This window comes from Vanacampus margaritifer, chromosome 5 (assembly GCF_051991255.1).
Source record: "Vanacampus margaritifer isolate UIUO_Vmar chromosome 5, RoL_Vmar_1.0, whole genome shotgun sequence".
In the NCBI taxonomy this organism is placed as follows: Eukaryota; Metazoa; Chordata; class Actinopteri; order Syngnathiformes; family Syngnathidae; genus Vanacampus; species Vanacampus margaritifer.
Window position 1 is genome coordinate 10646654 of NC_135436.1, and position 27490 is coordinate 10674143.

At 38.6% G+C, this 27490-nt stretch overlaps 1 long non-coding RNA gene across 1 annotated transcript; it reads left to right on the plus strand.

Moving 5' to 3' along the window:
• The first annotated feature begins 9510 nt into the window (after nt 1–9510).
• Nucleotides 9511–26680, plus strand: LOC144052397 (uncharacterized). The gene is made up of 4 exons (XR_013294215.1): nt 9511–9813; nt 14197–14336; nt 14406–14471; nt 25483–26680. It is a non-coding gene; the product is annotated as an uncharacterized LOC144052397 (long non-coding RNA).
• The last annotated feature ends 810 nt before the right edge of the window (nt 26681–27490 follow it).

Below are 27490 nucleotides of genomic sequence, written 5' to 3' on the forward strand. Positions count from 1 at the left end.
CAAATTGACCTTCATGTAATGTGTCCCTCCCCCACTTGCTGTACTGTGAGTGTACCATTGCCAATTTTAAACAGATAACCTAAAAAAGATTGTCCCCTAATGTCCGAAACGTGCGACCAATCATCACCGAAATTCATGTTGATATCTCTACTTATCCTCACTTGAACCTCTAAAAGTCTACGATCACAGCAATATTTGCAATTTAATGAATGAAGCGTTTTCCTTTCCACAGAGGCGCTTACGACAGAAGCTTATGTCGCTTAATGAGGAAAATACTTAAAATCTGAATTATTGGCGTGATCGTTCTGATATTTTCAAAGGTCGATAAGCAGAGATGTTGACATACATTTTGGTGACCATGAATTGCAGTTTGGTGACATGAAGTGAATTTATGTCTTGGATGAATACATACAACCACATCTCTATGGCTACATTGTCACAGTGAACCACAATATCCAAACTATCTTCTCTAAGGGAAATAAGTCTGGCTCAGAGCACCCATGAGTGTTTGTCAGTATTCATTATTGACTACGTTTACATGCAAGCAATAACCCTTTTAAAAACGGATTAGGCAATATTCAACCTCTTCTTTGTCTCCTTTTCTTCTTCTTCTTCTTTGTTTTGTGGAAAACACTACTTCACTTTTATATTTTTATGCAGGATCGTGAGTGATCGGCGGTAACAATGAATACACAGAGACTGATATACTGTGCTAGAGTAATTGTGCCTTTTATTCCCCGCAAACAGCAATCAACACCTGTACTGTGCTAGAATAATTGTACCTTTTATTTCCCGCAAACAGCAATCAATACACTTCAACGCTAAGCAGCATAATATGATCATCATCAGCGCTTACCTTGACACTAGACCGGAGAGCCGACGGTCCGGGAAGAACGAGCTGCAAAACGGCTGGGCAATCGTACGTATTCCACAGCTGACTCTACCCACACCATGTGCCGCTCCGTCTTTTATTCGTTAACAAAAAGTTGTGAGCGTGAGAAACCGGGCTGGCTAAGCCCTCTCCCAGGCACCCTCGAAAAAATGTTTTGCAAAGCAGGGAGGACTATAATATAAACAAGGAAGAGTCCCCAGGTTGAATCCGCCCTTTATTTACAAACAGTTCAGGACAACAACATATCCTTATATAAGAGGTTACATGAGGATATATCAAACCATGGTTATTTTCCCTTCATTCTTCTTCGCTTATTTGACTCGCAAGGAATCTTGGTCTATGTAGTCACAACTTGCGCAGCTCCGTCCTACTTGCTGAAGGAGCCTCCCTTGATGAATGCATTGATTTCTCTGCTGCGGTGTCACGTTATTCTGTTTCTCTACGGCAAAAACGCCAGTTTGTGCCTACATACACTTACAGTAAATACAAGTATATAAGTCCGTGCTTCCGGCGTGTAACCCCACGGAAATACTCACCGTTGTCAACAAACATGACGCTTGCAGCAAAGAAGCACACTTTTGGAGCGAGGAGGAAACCCGACTACTTTATTTAACGTGGTAAGTGACATAAATATAATGTCTTTTATTGAACGTATAGTAAGTTAAAAGTGGAAATGACGTTATTTACGTAATTATGTTGTCCGCGCGTCGCAGTCCGAACAGGGTATTCTAAACAAGTACAAATGAGCATGTAAACGGAGGTAACTCTGTCCGCCACACATGTGTTACCTCGATATATTACAGTGACTACGTTTTACATGCAGGCAATAACCCTTTTAAAACCCGAATATTGGAAATATTCGGGATTTGAAAGGCCATGTAAACACACGCAATAACCCGAATATGCTCTTATTCGGGTTTTTAGAAACCCGAATAAAGCCCCTTTGGGTTACCCCTTTCATAACCGGAATACTGGTTCATATAAACGCAATCGGAATACCTCGAATCAACGGGGCATTGCTTTTCGTTGTGCGCATGCTCACAACCTCTTCTTTGTCTCCTTTTCCTCGTCTTCGCTTATTTGCACTCGCAAGGAATCTTGGTCTATGTAGTAACGACTTGTATGCGCAGCGCCGTCCTACACGGGCCTTGCTTAAATACATTAATTTTTCCGTGGCATTTCCATGTTATATTGTGCCTCTATGGCGAAAATGCCACAGTTTGTGACATGTTAACTATTCATGTGGGACAGACGCGACATCACTTGTAATGCTTAAACAATGTTCATCTCCAGCTTGCAGTGTTCAACAATACACGTTTGTGTAGGAACATTAGATGACACACACATAGTTCCGCTTTATCCAAACGAAGTAAGTCAGTGCTTCTGGCGTGCACCGACAAGAAACGCACTTGGAGCATGTAGGAAATCGAGTACTTTAATTAGCGTGGTGAGTGACATGAATATAATGTATTTTATTGACCGTTTAAAGTTAGAAACGGAAATTACGTCTATTTCTGCTATGGTGTCTGTCCTTCACCCCCTTACATCGGGTTATTCCAAACGCCATGAATACGGGGGTAATTCTGTCAACTTGCGCATGTAAACGTGTTATTCCGATTGTTCCAGAAACTCAAATTCTGACCGGAACCTGAATATTGCCTGTATGCAAACGTAGTCATTGTGGTATGGAGCACGCCTCTCTCACTCTTTCTCTCATCAGTCCCTGAGCAGTTTGACAAATACTAACCAGACCAGTTGTCACAGAGCATCAAGATTGAGACTGGAGATCACCAAGACTGTCTTTCTTTACTTCGCATATGTATCATTAAATATTATTATCAGGGGATAGGGGTACGACGACAGTTAGACAACATAAAAAGCATGAGGGGAAGACAAGGGAGTGCTTAGACGAGATATCATTTGTGAACTCCTATCGATTTACATTCAGTACTCCTGTGCAACAATGAGGGCTCATGTATTATTCATATCGGACCTATGACAGAGCCATAAATACTGCCACTTCGCTCATCAGCAAGTAGCGCAATCTCTCATCTCTGTCCGCCAGCAAGCATTTGTGCAGCGTTGGATCTATGTTGATGTGTTTGTGAGCATGTGTGTGCAGTTTTCCCTTTGTTTGAAGGTCCACCCACACCCACACCACCGAGGCCTTCAACAGCCAAGCGATCCACCTTATGAAAATTTACTTCCCACACCCAGTCATAAAGCAGCCACTCGCCTTTCTTTCTTTCAATGCCGCCTTTACGATCTGGAGAGGATAGGCTGCTTGAGTTATGTTTATTTTTTTGGGGTGGACAGAAGAAAAATAAAAATGCTATACAACCATGTCAGATATGGCAAAAGGGGATTCTTTGCTCGCTTGTGTTGGCGCTTATGAAAGGGTCCGCAGGGATAATTTGTGAGTTTATGTGATTAATGTATGTGTGGTTTTCAAACAAGTCATTATGTCCAATTAGGTATGTGAATAAATTGAGTCAAAGCAACATGTGCTAATTCATCAAATATTAGAGCTTAATTCAATTCCATAGGAGTGAGGCAAGAAGGAGTAACTGCAAACTGTATGTTTGTGATATCAGATTGAAATGTGAAACGAAGACTCACATTTTAGTCTAGTATAGTCAGGAGAATTATTGTACCCCCGTGCATTTTTGTTTTTGTCAGCCGATAATGTTGAACATTTCAGATCTAAAACTATTCCACATCAAATGTTATCTCATCTTTTTGATGAAAAACAACTTGACACACAATTCCAGTATATCAACATGTGGCTACTATGGCTCCATGCTACGAGCTAGTAAATTAGCCAGCAATAGTTAGCGGTCGGATTAACATTATTGTTGGAACATTATAGCCGTTGGATTCATGTCACGTTATAAATATATTTTTTCAACCTTTCACTGTGAATCCACCTCCTGTCTGTCCCATGTGTTTGTGCATGTTGCACTCGCTAGCTGCGGATTTGAAGGGGTGGGGGGTGGCTGCTACTGTGTGTCACATGACCGTGTCACAGTGACAGATTAGTCATGAGTCAAGATTTTACAAAATCATATCATTTTTGTCTCGTTTTTGTTCATGAACTAAAATGTCCATAGATTTTAGTCCAGTTTTTATTAAATGAAGTACATTTTCGTCTCGTCTTCATTAGTCAATGAAAATGCATACTGATTTAGTCCCAGTTATTGTTTATTAATGTATGTTTTAGTCTAGTCTAGTTGGATGAAAAATGAGTGTTGACGAAATTATTTTGGTTTAGTTTTTGCTGGCAAAATTAACACTACTTCACACCATAAAACCAAGCACCCAATTACAAACATTTCCAACCATGAATCCCCCCCTTTCATCCCTCATCATGTTTTCTTTTTTTTTTCCCATCTAAGAAACATGAGGCGTTGCTTAGTGAACCACCAGGCTTGCCGTTTCTGTCTCTCTGTTTGTCATTGTGTTTTTTTTCCTCCTCGTGTTTCTTGAATGGGTTGTGACTGTGAAGTCAAATGCCTTGTGTGTTCTTACATACTTGGTCAATAAATCTGATTCTGACATCCTTACTGTCTGATGACCACCATCTGTGTCATATTTGCAGAGCAATGTTTTAATGATCAGATATAATGTGTCTTTAGTTTTTAAAAAAGCTTAAGCGGGCCCAATTTTTTTTTGTTGCACCTCTAATTACTCCAATTACGACATTATGTACAAATTATTTAGTTCTTTGGGGACCAGCCAGAATTGTTATGGGTGCTCCTGAATACAGTATACCGTAATTTCCGGACTATGAGCTGCTACTTTTTTCACTTGCATTCGACCCTGCAGCTAATGCAACGGTGGGGCTTATCCAGCATATTGAGAGGGGGCGCACTATAGAGGAAGCACAACAGCGCCAGGCACAGTAAAACAAAACCAAATGAGCTCAAATGCAGTAGAGGAGACAGAACTCATTATAAAAAAGAAATGGAGAAGTGCATATGATGCTGCATTTAAGTTAAAGGCAATCGACTTTTTCGATTCTGACACTGAGGAAGAGGACTTTGGTTTTACGTAGTATGCAGGAGGAAGACGAAGGCACAAGAATTCTCGGTAAAGACTGGCTTTTCTTTTATAGTAGGCTGGGTATTTTTGCTACAGTAATGTATATTTGTACAGCCGTGTTAATGCACCTTTACTTCCGTGTTACAGGCAAGCACTTTTAAAAACAGATTTAATTTAGCGATTTGACGTTATTGCCTCGTCAAGTGCGGTAAGTTTTGTTCTGTTGTTACACTGTACTACTACTGTAACTGCAGGACGTGTGCACTGTATTATTTGTGCCCCTTACGAATGCTGTTCAGATGTTAATAAATGGGAAGCTATGCGTTCCCAAACAGTCATCTCTGTCCCGTAAATCCCCTCTGTGGTAGTGGGAACCCTTATATACAGATGCGGTAACAATAAAACACCTGCGGCTTACAGTCGAGTGCGGCTTATTCGTGTAACAATCACTTTAGCTAGTGCGGCTTATAGTCAGGTGAGCCTTATAGTCCGAAAATTATGGTTGTCAATATCCAAAGTATCCAGTGGCTCATTAGCAACCAATAGGCGGAGGATGTGAGTAGCAGAGGTGGTTAAATGCTCTTCGAAACAACTACATACAAGCTGGTCTGATGGTCTGACATATTTGTCTTTCTCCCAGTTACAGAGTGAATAATCTGATAGTATAGAGCACATGGAACAAGAAAATTGTGTAAATAGCTACCACGTCAATACATAGTTGAACTGAACCAAGGATACCAGCTACAATTAGATATTCAAAAAAAGCTTAAAAGAGTAAAGTAACATCCAGGCCATGGAAGGTTAGCACGTGAGTCAAAGGACAACGTACATTAACACACAAATCATGATTTATGCCTGCAGTTAGACAACATTGCATCGACCAATGAAGTTTCAACAGGTTCCTTGGCTGAATTAAGATTTTAATTACAGTAAATCTGATAAAGGCTTGTCTCCTCCACATTTTATCTAAATGGCGTGTCCATACCAGGGCACAGCGGAATGCATGTGCTGGCTTTATCTACAGGCATATAAACCACTGCAGTGTGTCTGTCTCGTTAAAACCTACCACAGGGTAGCGTATTGTTATAATGTGTGAATGACATCCAAGCTAAAGACATAAAAGTAAACATAAAAATTGCATACTCGTACATGCATACACACTATGTAACGACAATCGGCAACATCGAATTTCCGCGTTGGTCTTCGCCCTATATGCGAGTTATGAAAACAACAGAGTGCAATAACGTGTAGGAGCAAAATAATAAACATCGAGTGTGTATGTAGCTGCTCTTTTACTGACCCGAAACCTGAGTATGTGATAAGATGTAATGAATTTGGGACATAAAACACTGTGGTGACTCAATGTTTACCCTGCAATAGAATTCCAGATACACGGAGGTGCTTTTTTCCTTCCCACTGTTGTTCTGCATGCCCATTATAGGATGGCGGTCCTTTCACACCGATGATTCATTTACAAAAGAGTCACTGTACATAAATAATGGCAATAACTGTACTCATGTACCTTAAGTGTTATTGTAATCTGTCTTTTGGTTTTCTATCTATTATCTTTGGTTTCAGAAACTTTTACAGTAAATACATGATTCATAGGTGGATTATGGTCTCAACATGAAGTACGTAAAGATCTTTGATAAGAGGAAGGTCGTCAGAAAGAGAGGCTGAGAGAGGAAACCGAACCCTCATTTAAATGACTGATGAAATACAAGTGCTGCAAAATATAACCTTTGGCTCTTGCTGACAAACGATTATGCTCACATATCAGCTGTAATGCTTCTAATATTCCATAACTCTGAAAAGTTTGTAGCATTAAAAGATGCATGGCCTTTGGCTGTCTGAGTTTCATACAGTTCTCGTTCCCATCTTCACCTTCCATTACTTTCCCTTTGTGTCCAACACTTGCTTCACTTTTTGACAGCAAAATGTGCAGAATCAGCTCCTGTGTTGCTTTTAATTTACAGTGGAGCAGATGATCTTTTAATATTTATTTTTCTTTTCAGCTCTTTGGAGAAGAATAGAATTCTTTCAGGGCTACACAGTCGGGAATCTGACCTCTCTCCTTGGAACTGTTTTGAAAACATAACTTGAGTAGAAACTTAAAATTAAATTAAGTATTCTTATATGCTCTGTCTCTGATGAAATTCTTCCCTTTCTTTTAATCAGAAACAGTCCTGGAAAAATTAATCAACTTCATTCTTGAACACCCGAAATAAGTTGGATTTGTTTCATCTTTAAACAACAGAATTATAAATTCATTTTAGACAAACACATTCACACTTTATCGTGAGCTCTAAATATGATATTTTACAGATCTAGACTACACAAAAAGCCGTTGTCTATGCCGTTACTGTTGTTATGAGTCGAGGTCAAAATATGGCATGAGACTGGCTTGTGTAAATATTTAACCAAAAATTAGAAAAATATGCAATCAACAAGTAAAATAAAAAGCATATGTGAAGTATTCTTCATCAACTAAAAATTTTATTTTTTAATATTAAGTATATTTAGATTCAACAACTGTTTTAATAGATTTCTTTGATCCTTGAACACAGTTCTTCTTCTGTTAAATTGTTGAACAAAATGAGCAAAACTTACTCAGCTTTACATGCTTTGTTCCTATATTCTTCTCATAGAAACAATTCTCAAAACTTTTTCCTTATTGATTTGGTTCTGCACACAAGCTCCGCACTCCAGCAGCGTTGATTTGTGAGGCCCCATGGAGGTAACTTGAGTGGGATATTTTGCTGTGAGATGATACACCAAAGATGTACGACTAACCTGGTATTTGAATTTGGCTTTGAAGGAGTGTGCATATTACTTCAGATTTCTCCAGTAAGCGTCAAACAACTTTTGAAAGTAAAACTATCTATAGTCTTAGTGTTTGTTCATCTTCGCGCCAGTGGCTCTCTGATTTCGGCCTCCCAACATTATTCTCGGATCCTTTATGATTGCTAAATCACTAAACAATACCAAACAAACAATACATGCATTGTATTATTTATAAATAATAAATTAATAAGCAGTAATCAGGAAAAACATGGTTTTGCAATACACTTTAATGCAAAATAAAAAACACCTTATTATTTAATTCTAAAAATATTCAAAACTGACAGCCCTAAACCTAACGTATTACTGTATATTATGACCACACGGGGCAAAAGTACAAGTTCTGACTGAGCCACTACAACTTTTCGGACCACCCCATCTAAAGGCGCTTAATGGTAGACAATATGTGAACTGACAGTGACAGTGTTAGGAAGCTCTGGTGCACCAAGCAATTTCAGATTTCAAAGTCAATGTTTATGTTATCTTCAAAGTATATTACATTTTAATGTGCACAATGTAAGAGTGATTTGGACTTATTTTTGTTATTTATATACTTAATGTTCTAATGTAGTTTTGAGGTTTTGCATGTGAATGAGGGGGGTTTTGTTAACTGTTATTTTGCATATAATTGAGAAAATATTTTTTTTAATGAAAATCAGTTTCTCATGTTTGCCTTGTTACAGTAAGTGTTACAGTAAGTGTAATGCAATAGCCTAATGCAGACCTGTTGTGTTTTATTGTGTGAATCGTGTAACTGTACCAAAATACGTTTTTTTCTTCTTCTTTTTTTGTATTACGGTGGTTTGAGGAGGAATTAACCCCCCTCCCTCCCAAAAAATAAATAAAATAAAATAAAATAAAATAAATGTCAGTCAGGGAAAAAAGTGATTGTATACACATTTGGATTTTTATGGACATACCGGATAAAAGGTCATTTGGTCTTTTTATGCATTGGATGATGACATTATGTGAGAATGTAAAAACTTACTTGAAGGTTTTGCATCCTGGAGTGCAAACTCTGTGGTACAAACACGTTGGTGGTCTGTATGCAGGGAGCCAGGTGGATCATTTGCAGACAACTGCCTCTGCTGCTATACCGCCTTCACTTCCTCCATCTCCCGATCCTCTACATGTCTCATCTGCCCTCACCATGAACCTGTCATGAGGGGGAGGATTGACAACGGGGAGAGGAGGAAAAGAACCAGAACTCTCCAATGTCAGATTGGTTCTCCTGCATTTTCTTATGACTATGAATATGTGTATAATTATGTTTATATACATGTATACGTCCACAAAAGTATGAAAATTAGGTATTCTTGTGTGTCCCTGTATAGAAAGATGCCAGCACACTTTAAAACTTGAAATATAAATACAGTAATCTGAAAAAAAATGTAATTAATAAATGCAGTTTTTTAAATCTGCTTCACTTCAACTGTATAAATATATATATATATATATATATATATTTATTTTTTTATTTTTTTTTTTACTACAGAAATAAATCCAAGCAAGCATTTCACCAGCACTCTTCTCCCTAAGGGTCAGCATCAATCCCAGGCCAGCTTTCATGTTTGATAGACTTTTACAAGCCGTTTCCCTCATAGGATGACTTTTACAACTTTTGATCCTGATTGGCTGATTGGCCCAGTGTGGCTAAGAGGCACAGGTGCAACACATTAACGTCCTAATCAGAGCCAATGACAACCAGGTGTGTCGGCAGCAAGGTGACTGGATTATAAGGGAGCAGGGAGACTTTTGAGGCTGGACGCTTATTACACGACTGAACGCACAGGGCTGTGTTTCATGCCGCTAACTGAAACGTTTTATGCTTATGTTGTGCTCTTTTCCGCTTTACAATGCACCCGTGGATGGCTGCCGGTTTACAGCGTTGCAGTGTCTGGGCCTGACTGAAAAGACAAGTTGCACATATTCTTCCAGGAATGTCCTGACAGTATTTCGTTTCTCATAAGGACAATGAAGCAGCCTTCCCTGTGGAATCACTCAACCACATCTTCCCTTCCTCTTTGCAGTGACTTACAGTAAGCAAAAAAAAAAGGCTCGACTAACCTTGACTTCTTACCCTACAAAATGGTATGAATTTCCTGTTGATACCAGTCTGTGTGGTTGAGTGTCTGTCATAACTGACCTCATTCAGTGCCAGTCATTTACACTTCTTTACCTTACCACATGAATAAAAAAAAGTAAATGTACCTGGGATTGAATGTTTGGATTCTTAAAATAAATGAAACAATGTCCCTCACATTGATTGATGGTATGTATCCAGCTGAATTATTCACTGGCAATCCTGTGGAATGTTTCTTCCAGTTTTGACCAATTTTTACCATTACACTTGTGAGGCATTTATCTTCGAGGCTGACACACGTTTGCTTTTATTCAATATGCTCTGGCTCACTAATGTTGCATAGACAACTCCCATTTGTTAAAAAGCCTATGCGGGAGGCACAAAATTTGCATTAATGTCAAGGCACATCTGTCCTGTGTGTGATTATAGATATAAGGCCAGAGACTGTTATCAAAAGGCTGACATTAGGGGGGGCGCTACACTGAACAACTGGAATATTTGGAAATGACTTTAACAGAGACAATCTCCACTGTGACATGTCACTTCCAAGACAGAACACAACTTTACAGTTGTGAGGGTGATGATTTTGATGTGAAGATTGGGATCTTGTCTTGGACCAAAGTCCTGTAATGCTCCATAATCTACAGATAGCAGGTCAGGAATGGTCCATTTTCCTTGTTTTCTTAGATAATGCCCAATTCACAGAGAGAAGGACAGGGAATTTGCACTTCATTGTTTTTTGTAGCAGAACCTCCAGCAGCCTTGGGGACCAGGAAACAAACGTGCTATGGCAGAACTTGGTAGAAGACTTCACCCCCTTAATAATGGTAAATGGACTGCTCAAGGACACTTCAACATGGTCACCAGGGGTGAGGAGGGTTAGGGTTAGGGAGACGACCACTCTACCACTGAGCCATGCCGCCCATAAATAGACAAACTTGATAGGGTAGAACTCTTTGTTGTGGGCGGACCTTCTGATGACGACTATATAACATTCTCACCAAGATTGCATCATCAACAAAGTCATAAATAGAGGGGGGGGTGTAGCTGAATGTTGCTGACAGACTGTGATTGGCTGGCTGTCATTTGATTGATGTAATTGCATGCTGACATTATTGATCAATACTGTTGGATCAGAAATCCATCTAAAAATGCAAATCATTTTAGATGTACTTATGCTTCAGTATCAATGAGTAAGAAATGAAGAAGCCATGCCAAAAGCTGCTCTGTGTAACAATTTGCACCAAAATATCTTTACAATAGCCTTTTTATTTGACAATTTATGACTGAAACATCTTCTAATTAGTAGATTAACACATTGCTGTTCACAATGGGTACTCCTGCAATAGTTTTAAGACTGGATTCGGGTTTGAATGTCCTGCCTTCTGACTGCGGATGTGACATCATGTGCGCATTGTGTACGTAAAAAAGGGTGTGTGCAATTTCGTTTTTCGGCCACAGGTGGCAGTAGCGATTCAAAATTAAAATTTCTGCATTGAGGAGACCAGTAGAAGGTCAGGTTGTCTCATACGAAACCTACGAGCAGGTTAGTTTTGCAGAGTCTAATCATGCTATCAGACGTGGTTATCCACCATTTTACATTCAATTACTCAGAGACTCAGGGTTAACTCAGAGTTTTCACGTAACCTGCTTTCTGCAATACCCATGAGGCCTGATGGAGGCTTTTGGCAATGATAACAAGACAAAAGAAACTAGAGCACTTGGTGTTGTCAATGCACATTGCAGACAATAGGTCAAGCGAACAGCAAGCAAAGAGGAAAACTCTGGAGATCCCAGTTCAGTTCGTAGAATTATCTCTGCTCTGAGAAAAAAAAAAAAAAAAACATTTGTCAAAAGTAATTTGCTGGTAGCTGATATTTGATATTTTATTTTACTAAAGGTGTATTTATTTCTGTATTTTTATTTTAACTATGAGTCTTGATCTCAGAAAAGTATCTTATGATTAAATATTACTACTTGGAACTATTGTGTGTTTTACTATATTGAGCTGACAAAGCAAAAAGGTAAAGACACATGATTAACCTGTATTATGTAAAGTGAGAGTGGTTTCTGGAGAGAATCCAGAGTGCTTCCCATGCACTGTTAAAGATTTTTGCATACATTGGCTATAAAATGTGATCTAATCTTCATCTAAGTCGCAACAATGAACACAGGGAGTCTGCTTAAACTAACACATGAGCAATTATACATGTTCATGTTTATACAGGACACACCATGTACAACATTACAGGATGGAAAAAGTATGTGAACCCTTAGGCTACTTACTAAAGACTGCAGTCCCATCAATGTGATGAGGTTGGGTATGTTGGTCAATTGTTTCTTAAGAATCATTGCCAGATTCGCACCCTTCCTCAATGACCTTTAATTCAAAATTTTTTACTTGCAATAAGCCGAAAATGGTCACAAAAGTACTTTGTATCTTCATGAGCCTTGATGTTCACCACACTCTCTGGTAAAACAGATCTCTATAACACAACGCAGAATGCTCAATAAATGAGATGAGAAAAAAATGCCAGCGTTGGTAAAAGACTTACAGAAATCTTCGCATGCTTAACAATACATGAGTTTAAAATCCAGTATGTGACCACCCGTCTATTTGTTGTCATCCTTCCTGAACCAGGGAGAAACATGCTATAAAACTGATGTACAATGTTTTCTTACCCATAATACAAAAGTCGGATGCTCTCACAATGGCTCATCCTGGCAGTCAAGGTCGTTTTCTGAAAGCGATGCCTACCTTGTGCCGTTCCGGTTGCCGCTACAACTCATGACATCCTAAAAGTGCCGCCATCATCCCAACATGCACCTCTGAGTCTACATGTCCCTCAATTCATTATTATTACTCCCTATTGTGCTGAGCTTGCTTGCCTCTCTTAAGAATGTAGACGCAAAGCAGAAATACAACCATTTGCATTCATAATATCTATATTACAATATTTGGACAGTTATACAAATAATAATATTGCAACAATCCTGAACTCATTGCGACGGCATTTCACAACAGCAAAGTCAATCATTTACCGAACTACATACACTATTATTAAAATTCATGCATTTAAAACATGTATTTTCACCAAAGTCGATGTAAAAATAAATAAATAAATAATAATGCCCACTGATGGCAACTGAGCTAAAATTACTGTACTTATTACCTAAATGGAATTAAAAAAAAGTATGAGCTGTATGTAATAGTCTGCACTTTTGGACATTAATGAACGACTTTTTATCGTTTCTTTTGTATTGTGTAGAGTAGAGGTTTCGGCAGTTTTTATTCTGTTTTTCTCTGTAAGGTTATAGCAGCATAAATCATCATCAGGAAATAGATCTTTAGAAAAAAAAATGAGCCTTGTTTCAAAGCTTTACTGTACTGTAAGTTCTTTATCTGGGACCCTGTATACTGACAGAATGCAATACAATGGGAGATGTAACTGATTTGTACATCTTGTACTGAGATTATGAACGTTTTTGTTGAATTGAGAGAAACAAAAAACCTAAAAGGCCAAGATAACTGTGAAGACTGACACAGGATCATGTAGTCAATTATGTTAAAGATTGATAATAAATTTAGTAGTTTAAAGAGGGGTGCTGAAAGAGTAGCTAAGTTTCTGTAAGTAGCAATTCTGCTAAATCTCTTTTGCAGGATAAAGACTTTTTAAAGGTGAGAATGATATTCTATTTCCACATATGATATTACAATATAAAAGATACAGACATATTATACTGTAATAGAGAGTTTTAAGGCAGTCCTGATTTATTAAACTTTGTCATTAACAAATAACATCAATAGACTTGGATATTTCATGCCTAATAAACGATATCCACATGGCTTTTCCGACTTAAACACTCATTAATCATGACTCCAAGAAAGCTTGTTGAAAAGACTTGAGAACTTGAGGAATTTCACACACTAACAACAAACAGTCATGCACACTCGCCCACAGTCTTAGTAGGAGCCTACATGTATTTGTACTGTGGGTCGTAGCAGGGCCCACCGGAGACACACTCTTGCACTCTATTGAAATACATTTAGTATTTAGCATTCAGTTGTTGGCCAGAACCTTGTTGCTTTGAGGTGTCAGTACTGAGAAATATATTACTGGAGCACTCTCTCACTTCAGTGTTACTTAAATTAATTGGACACTATTATTTATTATTATTATTATTTATTATGCAGACGATGTTAAATAGGTCTTCTTCTCCATCCAATCTCAAATCAAACAATTAAAAGATAGTCATCTACTGACGTAGGCCTGTGAATGTACAGTATATAATACTACTATTTTCATAACTGCACTATATTATTTGATTTTTCATGTAGAAAACTTGCAGAGTAAGTGAAAAAACTCAAAGAAGACATCTTTCTAGAAGGTTTCTGGGACAGTAGAGAAATCCATTGTAGGCTGGCCAAGATCCTGAAATCTATCCAACTGCATACTGGCTTGCGGATTAGAGTGCAAAGTAAGGCTGGGGGCCAAACGGCAGATTTTTGTGCTTGAATGTTCTCTCAGTGTACATATCTATTGTCAGGTGTGTCCCTGTGGGACTGACAGCTGAGAGACTTTCAGGAAGTGAAGATGAAGTCCTGCATTCACGGTAATGTTTCAAAACTTGCATTTAATACTTACACATTCAAAATGACTTTATTGCCAATGTAAGAATAAATGTGATGTAACATTTAGCCACATTCCCAACAATTACACCATACGCTCAATATTGAAGACATTGATGATGTGACCGATTTAGGCAGCAATTGTGATTCCGTCAATCCAATCCCGAGTCAGATATGTTTTCGCTGAAAAAGTATGCATCAAAATATTCTTATCACCAAACTTTGTTTGTTTGTTTGTTTAATTCTCTGACTCCAGCATTGTGTTCTGTTCGTGACAAACCATGAAAATAAGTAGGCAGCAGGCCTACTGTTTGATGAATTACATAAACCTGTTTGATTTGTGTTTGTTTGTATATTGTTTCCAAAATCATCACAGAAGAGCTTATAAAATAGTCCAAAAATCACCAAAAGTTCCTAAGTTGCACAGACTGGTAAATATGTGCTGCAAGGAAACTGTAGTTCTGACGCCTGTACTGAATAATAATGAGCACATGGATTCCTTAATTAAAAAAGAAAATAAGTACCAGTAATGTAGCTACACGGTCAGAAATTTGTAAGTGTCATAATGTTGAATATCGTAACCTAATTTGTTTTCACTGACCCAAAGGCTCAGTGGTCTAGTGGTAGCATGTCCGCCCTGACTGACTGACGTGAGTTCAATCCCTGACCGGGTCATACCAGAGACTATAAAAATGGGACCCATTTGCCTCCCTGCTTGTCACTCAGCATTAAGGGTTGGAATTGGGGAATTAGATCACCAAATGATTCCTGAGCGCGGCTCCTGCTGCTGCTCACCGCTCCCTCAGAGGATGGGTCAAATGCGGAGAACAAATTTCGCCCCACTTAGTTAGGTGTGACAATCAGTGGTACTTGAACTTTAAATCTGAACATAATTTATCACACTGCAGCTCATTTCAGATTTTTTTTTATGTAGTATGCAGTATCTGTTTTTTTTTTTTTTGTAGTGTGAACGGTACAATTCCGATTTTTTTCACACCCAAACTCCTAACACGAGTCCACCAGTCCACCAATCTGTAGCGTGCGCTGGCACAGCTAAATTTGCATATGACACTGATAAAAAATCGCTTGCCTCAGCTGGCGGTAAAACGTTGCGAGTCGGGTTATTTCCGTGAACACTACAACGTGACGTCGTTGTTTTGGATGTGCATCACTCAACGTGAGCTTTTTGCGCATGCGAGTCGCATCATGGGCGCGTTCACATTAGATGTTGCATTTGTTTTTGTAATGTGAACAGTACATAAAAAGATCTGATTTAACAAAAAATCCCAATTGGGCATCACGCCCGTAGTGTGAACGTAGCCTTAAACTCTAACTAAACTCAGCTAAGTCAGTCAACACTTGTGCATTTAATATATTAAATTTTGCTGATACATTGTCGCTTATGCAGTAATGTCATTAATCTGACTTAATTTAATCAAAGAAAGACGCTATGATGAGGTCACACAGCATTTTTGAATGTATGCAGATTTATTCTTATTTGAAGGCAGCTTTCCTGTATAATGAGCTCTGCGATGTGTCACACTAGGTGACAGTATCTGTTGCCATAAATCCAGTGCAACATGCAAATGGCTCTACTGAGTTGTTTCAAGGAGAAGTTGTGATCTCATGCGTTGACAGAACCCACAAGGTGAATGTGCAGCAGAATTCAATTTATCAGCATTGTTGACTATTTCTTAAAGTGACAGTGTATAATAAGTGTCCGCTTGATGTCTCTATAACATAGAGTGCAGCCGAAGCGCATGCATTTTGAAGTACGCACACTACAGTAGCTCAGAGAGACCACACATCGTAAGCCAACCACCAATTGTTATCTTGCGTGAGCAAACGAGCATCTCGGCGAGCAACAGCGAATTTGCAGCTGGTGTGAAGCCTGGCCAATGACGCCGAAAGACCGAGTGAGCCAGATTTAGCCGGAGCAGCTAACAAGAGTGGCTAGCAGGAGTTAGTTGGAGCCATAGGCTGGAGTGGCTAACGAGCGGCTAGCAGGAGAAGCTAGTGTGGAAAAAAAGCTAGTAAAAGCTTGCGAAACCAAAGCTGGAGGTGACAAGCATCGGCCCTGAATCACAGGACGTAGTGACGATCACCTGCAGGCCCCTGCTGTGGAAGTTAAGCAGTAGTCGACACACTGGGTCCGGCTCTAGATGCAAGCAACACCAGTGCTAACTACGTTCGCAAAGTTGTCCTTTGTGCGGCGAAACATGTCAGCCACTTGTAAGGTGAGGCTCCAGCCATGAAATATAATTAGTCTTTACTAGACCTATGACTATATAAGAAAATGTATGTTGATGTGATAGAACTTTTTTGTGTGCATATCATTGCAATCAATAGTGATTTTTTTTTAATTGAATGACTTATTAGTTCACCACTAGATGGCGCTAAAGATGACACACTGTCACTTCAAACAAAAAGCAATGCTATTATAACGACTCAATAGTTTTCTCAAACCACAGAATGTGCAGTGGTATAGGCAATCTAAATGATGCATATTAAAATTTTAAAACATGCCGGACTATTAATATGAGCAAAAGCAGCTGTAACCGCCAGTAGAGTGATCTATTAATACTGTCATAGAAACAGCAGTTTCCTTAGCCCATGGGAGTGCAGTAAATTCAATATAAATGTGTATGAATGTGTGCTTCAACGCGTGCGCACACACGTACTTTTTGTTCCATTGAAGAAACATTGTACATGTAATTTCACCTGAAACTACCATTATTTACAAGCAGCACATTTTTTGCGGTGCAATAGAGCGCCTGCTGATTAATTTGTTCTTCCTGTCAGAGTGGAACATATAGATAAACACTAAAAAGCGAGCATGTGGGTGGTGGAGCTTGTAAAACAAGAGGAATCATCATCAGTACTGAGTGCTCCCTCACGTTAATGGGACAAGTTATCAGTGTCTATTGCGAGCTTTCGCTGCCACTATGGAGGGAATTACAAAGCAGGCAGATGGCAGGGATCAGTTCACACACACGATCACGCAAACACACGCACACACAGACACATATTCCTTGACCATGCTCCTAACCGAACACACTCATATTTCAAACTCATTCAAATGAAACCAAACTTTATTTATATACAGTAACACTTTTCATAAACAAAAAAGCAACATAAAGTGCTGCGTACAACATAAAAACAAAACCCTCCCCCTCCCCCTCAGCATCTCTCGCTCTCGCTCTCTCTCACACACACGTAAAAAGTTGTACATGGTCATATTTAGGTGTTTTACTGCAATAGTTGCTTTGTGTGTGTGTAAACCCAAATCAATCAAATGTCCTGGGGCAACAACAGTACTAAACAACTGTGTACCACAAGAGTGCTGGGTTAAAACCACTGGATTAATCCAGTGGATCTGGTTAAATCTCTGAATATTCCAAATAAAGCAGTTTCACCGCTTCTTCTGTTTTTAGGAAATTCAGTGTAATAATTTGACCAGTGAGTTGCCCTTGACAGTCTGATACATTCTGCATTGTGCTATAGTGTTTATGTACATTTTCTAGCTGGATTAAACTTCATAGTTGTCATATTTCTCAACGTATTTGTTCAAATCCATAATAAACTACAATGTCTCCCTTTCAGTGTGGAATATAATTTGAATTAAATGGTCAGTAAATCTCTTGAATGTCTGACCATCAGTAATCTCCTTAAAATCTCTGGTCTGTCTTTGCAGTGCGACCAACCGTGGGCAAACGTAGTGAGATGAGGGGGAGTGAGATGGAGCGGCACAGAGTGCCTGAAATGAATCTGGATTTCTGTTAGGGCTTGAAGGAAGGGGGTGGAGATTTACATTTAAATACAACTCACTTGGGATTTCGCAGCTGGTTCCCATGGCAACAATTGCCGATTCCGAGTGTGCGTGTGTGTGTGTATAAACTCCTAGCCAGACAAGTTTAGCTGGAGCCAACTTGTCCTTTCATTCAGATGATGGTTTACCTCCATCGCACTACACAATATTTTATTTGTTGCTGTATTTAACTCATTCACTGCTATTGACGGCTATACGCGTCAAAAATCAATTTAACTGGACTGGCTGTGAGTTAATAACAATAATAATAATAATTATTAATATCATCATCATCATTATTACTAATATTAATAATAATAATATTATTATTATTATTATGGTTGTTTTATTTATTTATTCATTTATTTATTTAACTGGGCATGTATTGACTCTGAAGTGTTATGAATAAAATAGATGTCCTCAGAAATCACTGCCAACCACATTCTGTATATACTGTATATACCTTGTGTATTTCCCATATTCAGGAAGAGATGCAGCATAACATGCATCAGACTAAACTGACAATTATGTATCTGTCATCAAATAGGATTAGATCAATTGCTTGCTGAAAATACTGAACCATATCTAACAGAGATACAGAATACTGTATCGTGATTATAGAGTAAAGAGGAGCAGAATTTCGAATAGCCCGCTAATGAATCTCTTTTTTTCTTCTTAACAGAAACCAAATGTTAACATTTGACAGTAGGTTTTTTTTCATTCGCACAACATGGTGCTTTAAAAACTGAAATCAGACCTCAACATGATTTATTTCACTCATTCACATTTCTTTTCTGTCACGTTTCTGTCAAAACATTGCAAATGCTTGTTTATGCATGGTGCTCTCATACGATGCAGGGTATACACTGCATCTAAAAAAGAAAAACAAAGTAACGTGATCAAACTACAACAATCCGCCAAAGATGAATATTGTATTTGTTTTGATTACACACTCCAAGAAAAACAATCCAACCAGCAGATGTTCCGATTGACCTGGTTTCATCAGAAGCCTGACTGAAAAGACTAAACCAGCCATGTGCTGGTTGTTTAAGACCTGCTGCCTCTTAAATCCACTCATGTAAAATCATAAGACTTGAGGGCAAGAGCAGCACGGGTTGTGGAAAAGTACTGTGGGTAGATAGGTAAAGGTTAGTAAAGACTCTAAAGCAGGAACCCCATTGACAAGATAAACTAGATTAATCCCACTCAGATTGAGAGATCACTGTGTATCAGTTGAGTCGGACCCCATGCTGGCATGCAGGCAGAGAGGCGAAGGTGACGCAATGAAGTGGAGGCGAGTGAGTGGTTCACACTTTTAACTTTTGGACAGATGGGGCATTGCTGGGAGGGAATCATTTGACAAAATAATGCAGTCGCTGCTGATTGAAAAATCCACTGATCTCTTGCTTCATCCCCCCTGCTGTGCGGGTGCAGCTGTGCATGCTAAAGACGGTCAAATAATGAAGGTGGGATGGAGTGAGTTTAAACGTGTGTGTATTTCAGTGGGCTTTTCATTAACCTGATATTCTTGTACTAAAATGTCACGGGGGAAAAAATGACGTCAGCTGTTGCAACAAAGTCTTCAATAGCTCCTAAAATTGTATATTTTAAAACGCACCTGCAGTTTATCCACGCGTGTATTGAGCCGTTGAACTTATCTGAAGGAAGTTAAGTGGACAGAGACTTCATGCTCAAGTGGTCCCAGTCCCCTTGTTTGGTGTGTACTAGGATTCGGATGGTTGTGTTTAAACTTGACAAAGCAAACTCCACAGAACAATCGGATCAGACCAAATTGTACATAAATGTGTTGTATTTAAACCAAAACTGACAAGTGTGAACAAAAACTACTTTATAGAGTTAACATTAATTTAGCTGTGTATCACCAAATATTCTGGTTAAATATTATTGTTTTCAACATATTTAATAAAAAAAAAATTCAAAGAAATCTCTGTTTATTTTAGTGTTGTCAAAGTTAACGCTTTAAAGCATTAAAGCTTTAACTCTGGAGTTAACTCTTGAGTTAAAGCCTTGAAGCTTTAACTTTGACAGCCATTAGTTTATTTACAAAGTATTAATTTTAGAATTCATTGGCGGTGCAACACAGAGTACATCCAGCTTTTTGGAGTAGCTGTCATTTTCTATAACAGTGACTCCCAACATTTATTTAAGCCACAACAAATATTTTAAGATCGAAAAAATTTACGGCATACAAAAAGAGCTAAAAGATGTGGATACATGTCAGACACACTTTCTGCCATCTCATAGAAGATCATTTATTTGTTCTGTTTCTTGCTAGAAGTCACTGTTGTAGATTAATGAACAAAGATACATATAAATAAACATTTTTGACGACTGCGATTGGCTGGCAAGGGTGTACCCCGCCTACTGCCCGAAGCCAGCTGGGATAGGCTCCAGCACCCCCCGCGACCCTTGTAAGGACAAGCAGTTAAGAAAATGGATGGATGGATTTTTGACCAATTGGGTGAAGAGCAAATGAATTAATTTCCCGCCACACTGCAAGTGCAAACACGGCACAGTGGTTGAGAATCACTGCTTTATAACAACCTTTAATTACCACACTGCAAAAAGGACAGTAGAACATTTAAGAAGAAAAAATATAGTAAAATAAGAAAAGTCTTACTTCAAATAAGAAAAATTATCTGCCAACAGAACAGGAAATTTTTACTTAAATTTACCTGTAAGATTTAAAAAAAAAATAAGAAAATAATACTATGCCCATATCAACCACAGAAAATAGTATTTTAGACTAAAAACAAGTAATATAAACTTTTTATCAAGCTGTAATAAATACAACTATTTTCTTACTTTATTTTTTTCTTCACTTGGATAACTTTGAGCATGAAGCAGGCAGGGAACAGGTCCTATTTTCATTGTAATTGTCTTTGGTATGCCAGGGATTGAATCCACAAGCTCCAAGTCTGAGGACAGCCACTCTATCACTAGACTACTGAGCTGGTGGTGGAAGGAGGAAAAATGAGCTTAGTAAATATAACGAAGCGAACCACTTTTCATATGTATTTTTTCCATTTATCTTATCACTAGATTATGTAAAATCTTAAAATAAAATAAAATAAAAAATCTATTGATGAAACCCCAGTTTGGGGGCTTTGATGTTGATTAGTTGGTATCATAAAATGTGGAAAATGCTTGTTTTAAGCCTCACAGTACTTATAACTGTCTGTTAACACTCAAAGACTGCTTCATCAAATAAGATAATTAAGTGATGTCTGAACTTGTCTGACAATTTCATTTTAAGTAAAAATAACTTGTCAAAGCAAAATAAGAAAATTTTGGTTAAATTTACAAAATTATATCTTACTTAAGTTTTTGCAGTGCAACGTTTACATTGCAATACAAAACAGTAGCTACTCAAAAGTTGTGCGGAGGGAAATTACAGACTATATACAGTGAATAAGGCAGTATGATTACATATTTGATAAATGTAAAGAAAAATATTTTATGTATCTAAACTGCTCAAAACTTCCCTTTTTTTCTTCCAGTTTTTAAGTTGTTGTTTTTTTGTTCCACTTTGGTTCTCATGATAATAGAGAATATAAGTTGCAATTGTTGACTGCTAAATAAATACCCACTCAAACCTAAAGAAGTCAAGCAATATAGTAAAAGTATAATAAAAGTTGTAGTTCATTATAAATATTGCTACATAGACAGATAAACAGACAAATAGATGGACTTAATCCTGTGAGGGATGTGATAAACATGCTGTTAATGTTGAACAATAATAAAACTTGTCTGTTTTATGCCATCAGGTTTTCAAACGAAATTGTGTGATCATTTTAGTGCGTGAAAAAGTTTTTACAAGCGCATCAAACCTCTGGGACCGGCAATATTAGAATGGATGCTTTAAATAAATCATCTTGCGGTGTGTCTGCCTCTTACTGACACACCAAGCAACACAAAAATGTAAATATCACAATGTCCACTCCACACAGTTAGAGCCACTATCCATGATTCAATAGACTGTATTTTATTAAAAGCCCATGTACTGTACCTTGCTGCAACATTACTACTTACTAGTTAAGAAATCTGGATTGTGATATTTTATACTTTTCGCATAGTTGCAAAAGCCTTCTGCAGTCTTTTATAACCTTCCTTTTTTTGCCTAACCAAGTCCACTGTCACTTAATCCACTTCTGTTTCATGTGATTGGCTGATGTGTTCACATTGAACCATTAAGGCCTCCGCATTATCGTGTATTTATCTTTTTGGGTCAAGGTGACAGATCAAAGGCCACTTGTGCAAGCAGGTGTGCCATTATAGTGCTCAAACCGAAGTCTAGCGTGCACATTCACCACGACATGCTTCTCTTCCCGCCTGGAATGGCAGTAGACAGCGGTAAATTAGAAAGCTCTTTTCCTAATAATTAGCCCCTCGGTGGGGGTGACCTTTGTTCCTGTGACAGCAGGAGAAGCACACAGGTAATTAATGCTCCCCCATCCCCGCCCTCTCTTCCTCATCTGAGCACATATACACACAAATACACACATTCAACACAGCTTCTTGTGAAAATGATACAGTGTCCTCCGTGTGCCCTTGGGGGCATTTTTGTTGGCCATTCGTGGTAGATGACAGGAAACTTCAGCCATTACAATCACTTTGTTTTTGTCAGAACTACGTTATACCCTTCGCTATACGTTTGTGTGTTAAATTTGTGTTGTGCAAATCTATTCAAGCGTGCATTCATATAGGCTGAGTGCTGAGTGTGTGTGTGGATGCAGTTTGTGTATGTAAAAGTTGGTCAACTGTGTCAAAATTGCTGTGTAATGGTGCATGTTCCATTTTGACATGTCTTCCATTTGTGACGGCAGCCTCTTATCTCCATGGGACAATGTTGCACTCAAAGCAGCCGCCGCCAAAAGAACAGCGCACGCACACACACACACACACACATGCAATTAATTACCCAGTACACACCAAGGCTACAGTCTAAACAGCTTACTTTTTATCGACCAAATCATTCTCTCTTCAAACTATTAACGTGCATTATCTGGCACTGACTTCCTTAAACAGTAATAACTGATCAAATGAGACAGATTAAGCACACTATTAGTGCCGGATAATTGTCTGGATAATGAGTAGATTGCCAGTTATTTTCTGAACAGATAATGCCTCCAATTTGCCTCGGGAGAAAACAGTGAAATGACAGATATTATATGCAGAATGTGTGGAAAAAATACTGGGAAATGTGCCCAGATATCTGCAATAGATCGCTTCCTCTGCATCCCGACCTGCCAGGCACCTGCCGCATTCTCATCATTGTTAGGAATGTGCTTGCTATCACACACGACGCATATACAGTCTACATTTCCAACCAGAGTACAATTTTTAATGGGAAACGAACATGTTCACTTGCCTAATAATCAAATTAAAATGAAAACAAAAAACAAAACACTTCCATTAGTCCCACATAATGTAGTCTTGTCATTTGTACCTATACCAAGCACAGTAGATTTACATTTAATTTGCTTGTTTGTTAAAAAGGGGTGTACAAACTTTTTCCTTGAAGGATGTAAGGGCCACTTTGACATTGTCCAACTTTATTAAACACGCTAAAACAAAAAAAAAAAAAATCAAGCAATTATGTATTACAGTGTTCCCTCGCTACATCACATTCACTCTATCACAGATTTTTTTTTTTGACCATTTGTGACATTTGTAACCCGGTTTATGGTTAAGGAAGTTATTTAAACATTAAAATGAAAAACTTAAATGTAGTTATTCAGCTGATGTTTTGTCATTGTCGTCCTCATGCGCTTTTGGGATGCAGCGCACATCCACTCACATTCATTTATGACCACAGCCTATGCCACGGAGGAGGTGGGACTTCCGGGTTTTCACACATCAGCTTTGTTTCCGGTTCCTGTTTGCGACGTGCGGGCCGCGTCCCAGTGCTTGCGCTTCCGCCTTTGTGCCCCTCGGTTGCGCGTTCCCGTTATTAACCCTATAAAGCCTGAAACCTGAAATATATGAGACAACATTTGGATTCTTTGTAAATAGAGTATTTATTGTTCCTATTGAACAATTTATTTTATTTTTTAAATCAAATTCCATATATGACTTTTGATTTGTGTCATATTTGATACATCCGGTCACAATGCTTTCATTTTTTTTACATTTATTACCAATAAAAATATAATAATAAACATACATATCAAACATATTAGTATTTCCAAAAATCAGAAAGAACATTGCCCACTATTAATAAGTGTAGGTGTGTCTCCTTTCTCAATTGGGACAATCTTGCAAGGTTGCTGGAAAAGCCATCAGTCAGGATTTTGCTGGGAAGAAAATATTATACTCATGAAAGAGGGCTCAAAATGTCTTGTATTTAATGATCCGTTTGGCGTTATAAGGTTAAGTGTAACAAGTGTTTCGAAGGGTGGGACAACCTCTACCTTGTCAAAATTCATCTTTTGTGGTGGGGACTTGGAATGTGTCACTAGTAAAAAGTGAGGGAACACTCTATAGTTATGTTATTTTTTTTATTTTTTTTTTATTTTTTTACATCTGTTAAAAGTGATAAGGCAAACAATTTATGGATTTTTCATGATTTTGGGGTGGTCCACAGCCCTGAGCAGATCTTCACATTCAGAACCAAAGTAACAGTAATTGGGTAAAACAAAGTAAGATATCAATTTTTAAAGCAATGCTTAGGATCTTAATCATTACTGGGATGTGTTGACATATCAGACCTTAACGCAGGCAGCAGAAAGTGAAGGAAAACATTTTTGCTTCTGAAACTGAGCGATCGTAATTAATGAGGTAATATAATGAGAAAAGTTGTGACTATTTTAGTTGCAAATACCGGTAGTTTCTTGAAATATTTAGAAACGCTCTATCAGTTGATTTTATTATGCTGAGGACTGCTCACAAATGGCCCCCGGGCTGTAGTTTGGACACCACTGGGTTTGATGAAACTTACCTGACACCGTTTAGCTGATTGCTTTAACATTTCCTTCTTTTGTTTTTCCTGACAAATAGCTTAAAGACAGCTATGCAAATGTGATATTTATACTCTCATTCTGAGGCAACCTTCCGCAATCATAATCTTTCTTGTCTGATTACATTGTTCCCTGAGACTTCAGTCTTTAAACAAATGCTTTCGGACTGTGATGAATTTATTTGCATGCCGTTTTCTCCTTTTCCAGTTTCCTCCAGCTGTCCTTTTCAACCCAACTAGTGGAGGTGTCTTTCGGCATCGCTGTCAAAACATCGGTCATCAATGGCCCTCTGTCCTGTCCTCTGCCTGGGCCTCTGTTTGCCTTGGGGCTTCCACACTGCTCTGAGCAGACTCCCTTTTGTGTGGGAGAATCATGCGCAAAGAAAGCACCGATGACGGAGGGGGAGAGTTTTAGTAAACAGTGACCTGTCACAGCTCAGCGGGACACACTATAGCCATTGCCTTTCCACTGCCACCAGGGAGATTCTAATCTTAAAAAGCCAATTAGACAAAGGAGGGTTTTGTGCCATCTCTGCAGGGTGGGTTGGACATTAATAAATAACAGTGTGAGAACTTGTTTGCGGTTGCTGAAAGGGGGTCTGTCTGATTAATGCATTCTTCCTGAACTGTACTTTTAGATGGGCAGGGTAGTTTTTGCAACTGAAGAAGATGGAATTTAGACTAACAATACTCATACAGGTTGGTAAGTGATGGCACAAGTCATGTGACTCACAATCGGGATTGGCCACATAAACTCCTGGGTAATATGGAAAAAAAACTGTGGAGTGTTTTCTCCTTTTTCATCTGACATTCAACAGGATAATATGCGGTGGTGCTCAGGACTCACGGTGCATGCAGTAAGACAAGACAATGTCGGTTATCCTCGTCTGGATTCCAGGCGCGTTTCCAGACACAGTAGCCAACACAAGTCTCAGCCGTCATTAACCTACATCGCTCTAATTACCTTCGATCCCCGATGAGAAAAGAAAGACAGTGTGCGCGGTGCGATAGCAAGTCAAGTGTGAAAAAAGAAAGATAGAATAAGAAGGACAAAGTGGAGAGAAAGGGGTAAAAGAAGTCATCTTGGCAGGAAGTGCAAGGAGAGAACATATAGCACAGGACAGATGAGGACAGTTATGGAAGCTGACAAGGTTTTAAAAAGAACGAACCAGAGAGAGAGAAAGACCTCCTATAACAGTCAACTAGTAGAAAATGATAACTAGGCATAAAACTTTGTCATAATGTGTTACCGGCTTGTGCATTAAAATTAAAAAGTATCATTCATTTTTGTTTATTAATGTTTTCGTATGAAAATGTAATTCTTGCAAATGTAAATAGCGGTTCTGCTTGTGTGTCATTTTCATGACATTTGGGACTTGTGGAGTTTAATTAAAATGCTAGACAGAAAAATAGAACTAATGTGTTCCTGTGCCTGTGTACAGTTCATGAGTGTGTGTTTGGGCCTTTTGTAATCATTGCACTGTATCAAGTTTAATTAAAACACTATCACCAACAATGCTTTAGGTGCACACAGCTTCACAACCATGCACCCCCCCCCCCCCCCCCCACACACACACACACGCACACTGTGATCAAATTGAGTCATTTCAAATGGGAAAAGCACTCATACACTTGACTGCCTCAATTATCAACCAAAATAGAACATAATGATTATTGAATACCAAAGCATGCAAATGCGCATGCTGTGCAAATTGATCTTAGGGACAAAACAGCGATGGAATTGAGGAACAATGTTTATTAAAGTACATAGAACTCAAAGTAACTAAGCTGAAGGAAAAGTAAGACGCGAGGGAAGTCGAGGGGATGTGATTGATGGCTATTAACAGGTAATGAATGGCCCCATACACCCGATGCCTGGGGGTAAGTGGGCGGCGACACGAGTTTCACGATTCGGGTTGCAAGGTGGGAGAAAAAGATTTTAGAGATGATATAAGACACAGAGATACCGAGCACGCACGGGTGGTCTTCAATACCTCACTGCCTCACTTGTCACTCCAGTGTACTCATGCATGCGCTACCTAAACAAACCACAATCACACACATTGTTGCGATGCAGGAAATGCTACAATAGCAATTTAGCAGGATGCGCAAGCACATTGATGAGTTTAAATTAATACAAAACTGAAACCACATTTTTTTATGTTACTATCGGCACCAAGGAAAACATTTTGATGGGAAATATATCCCACTAAGTT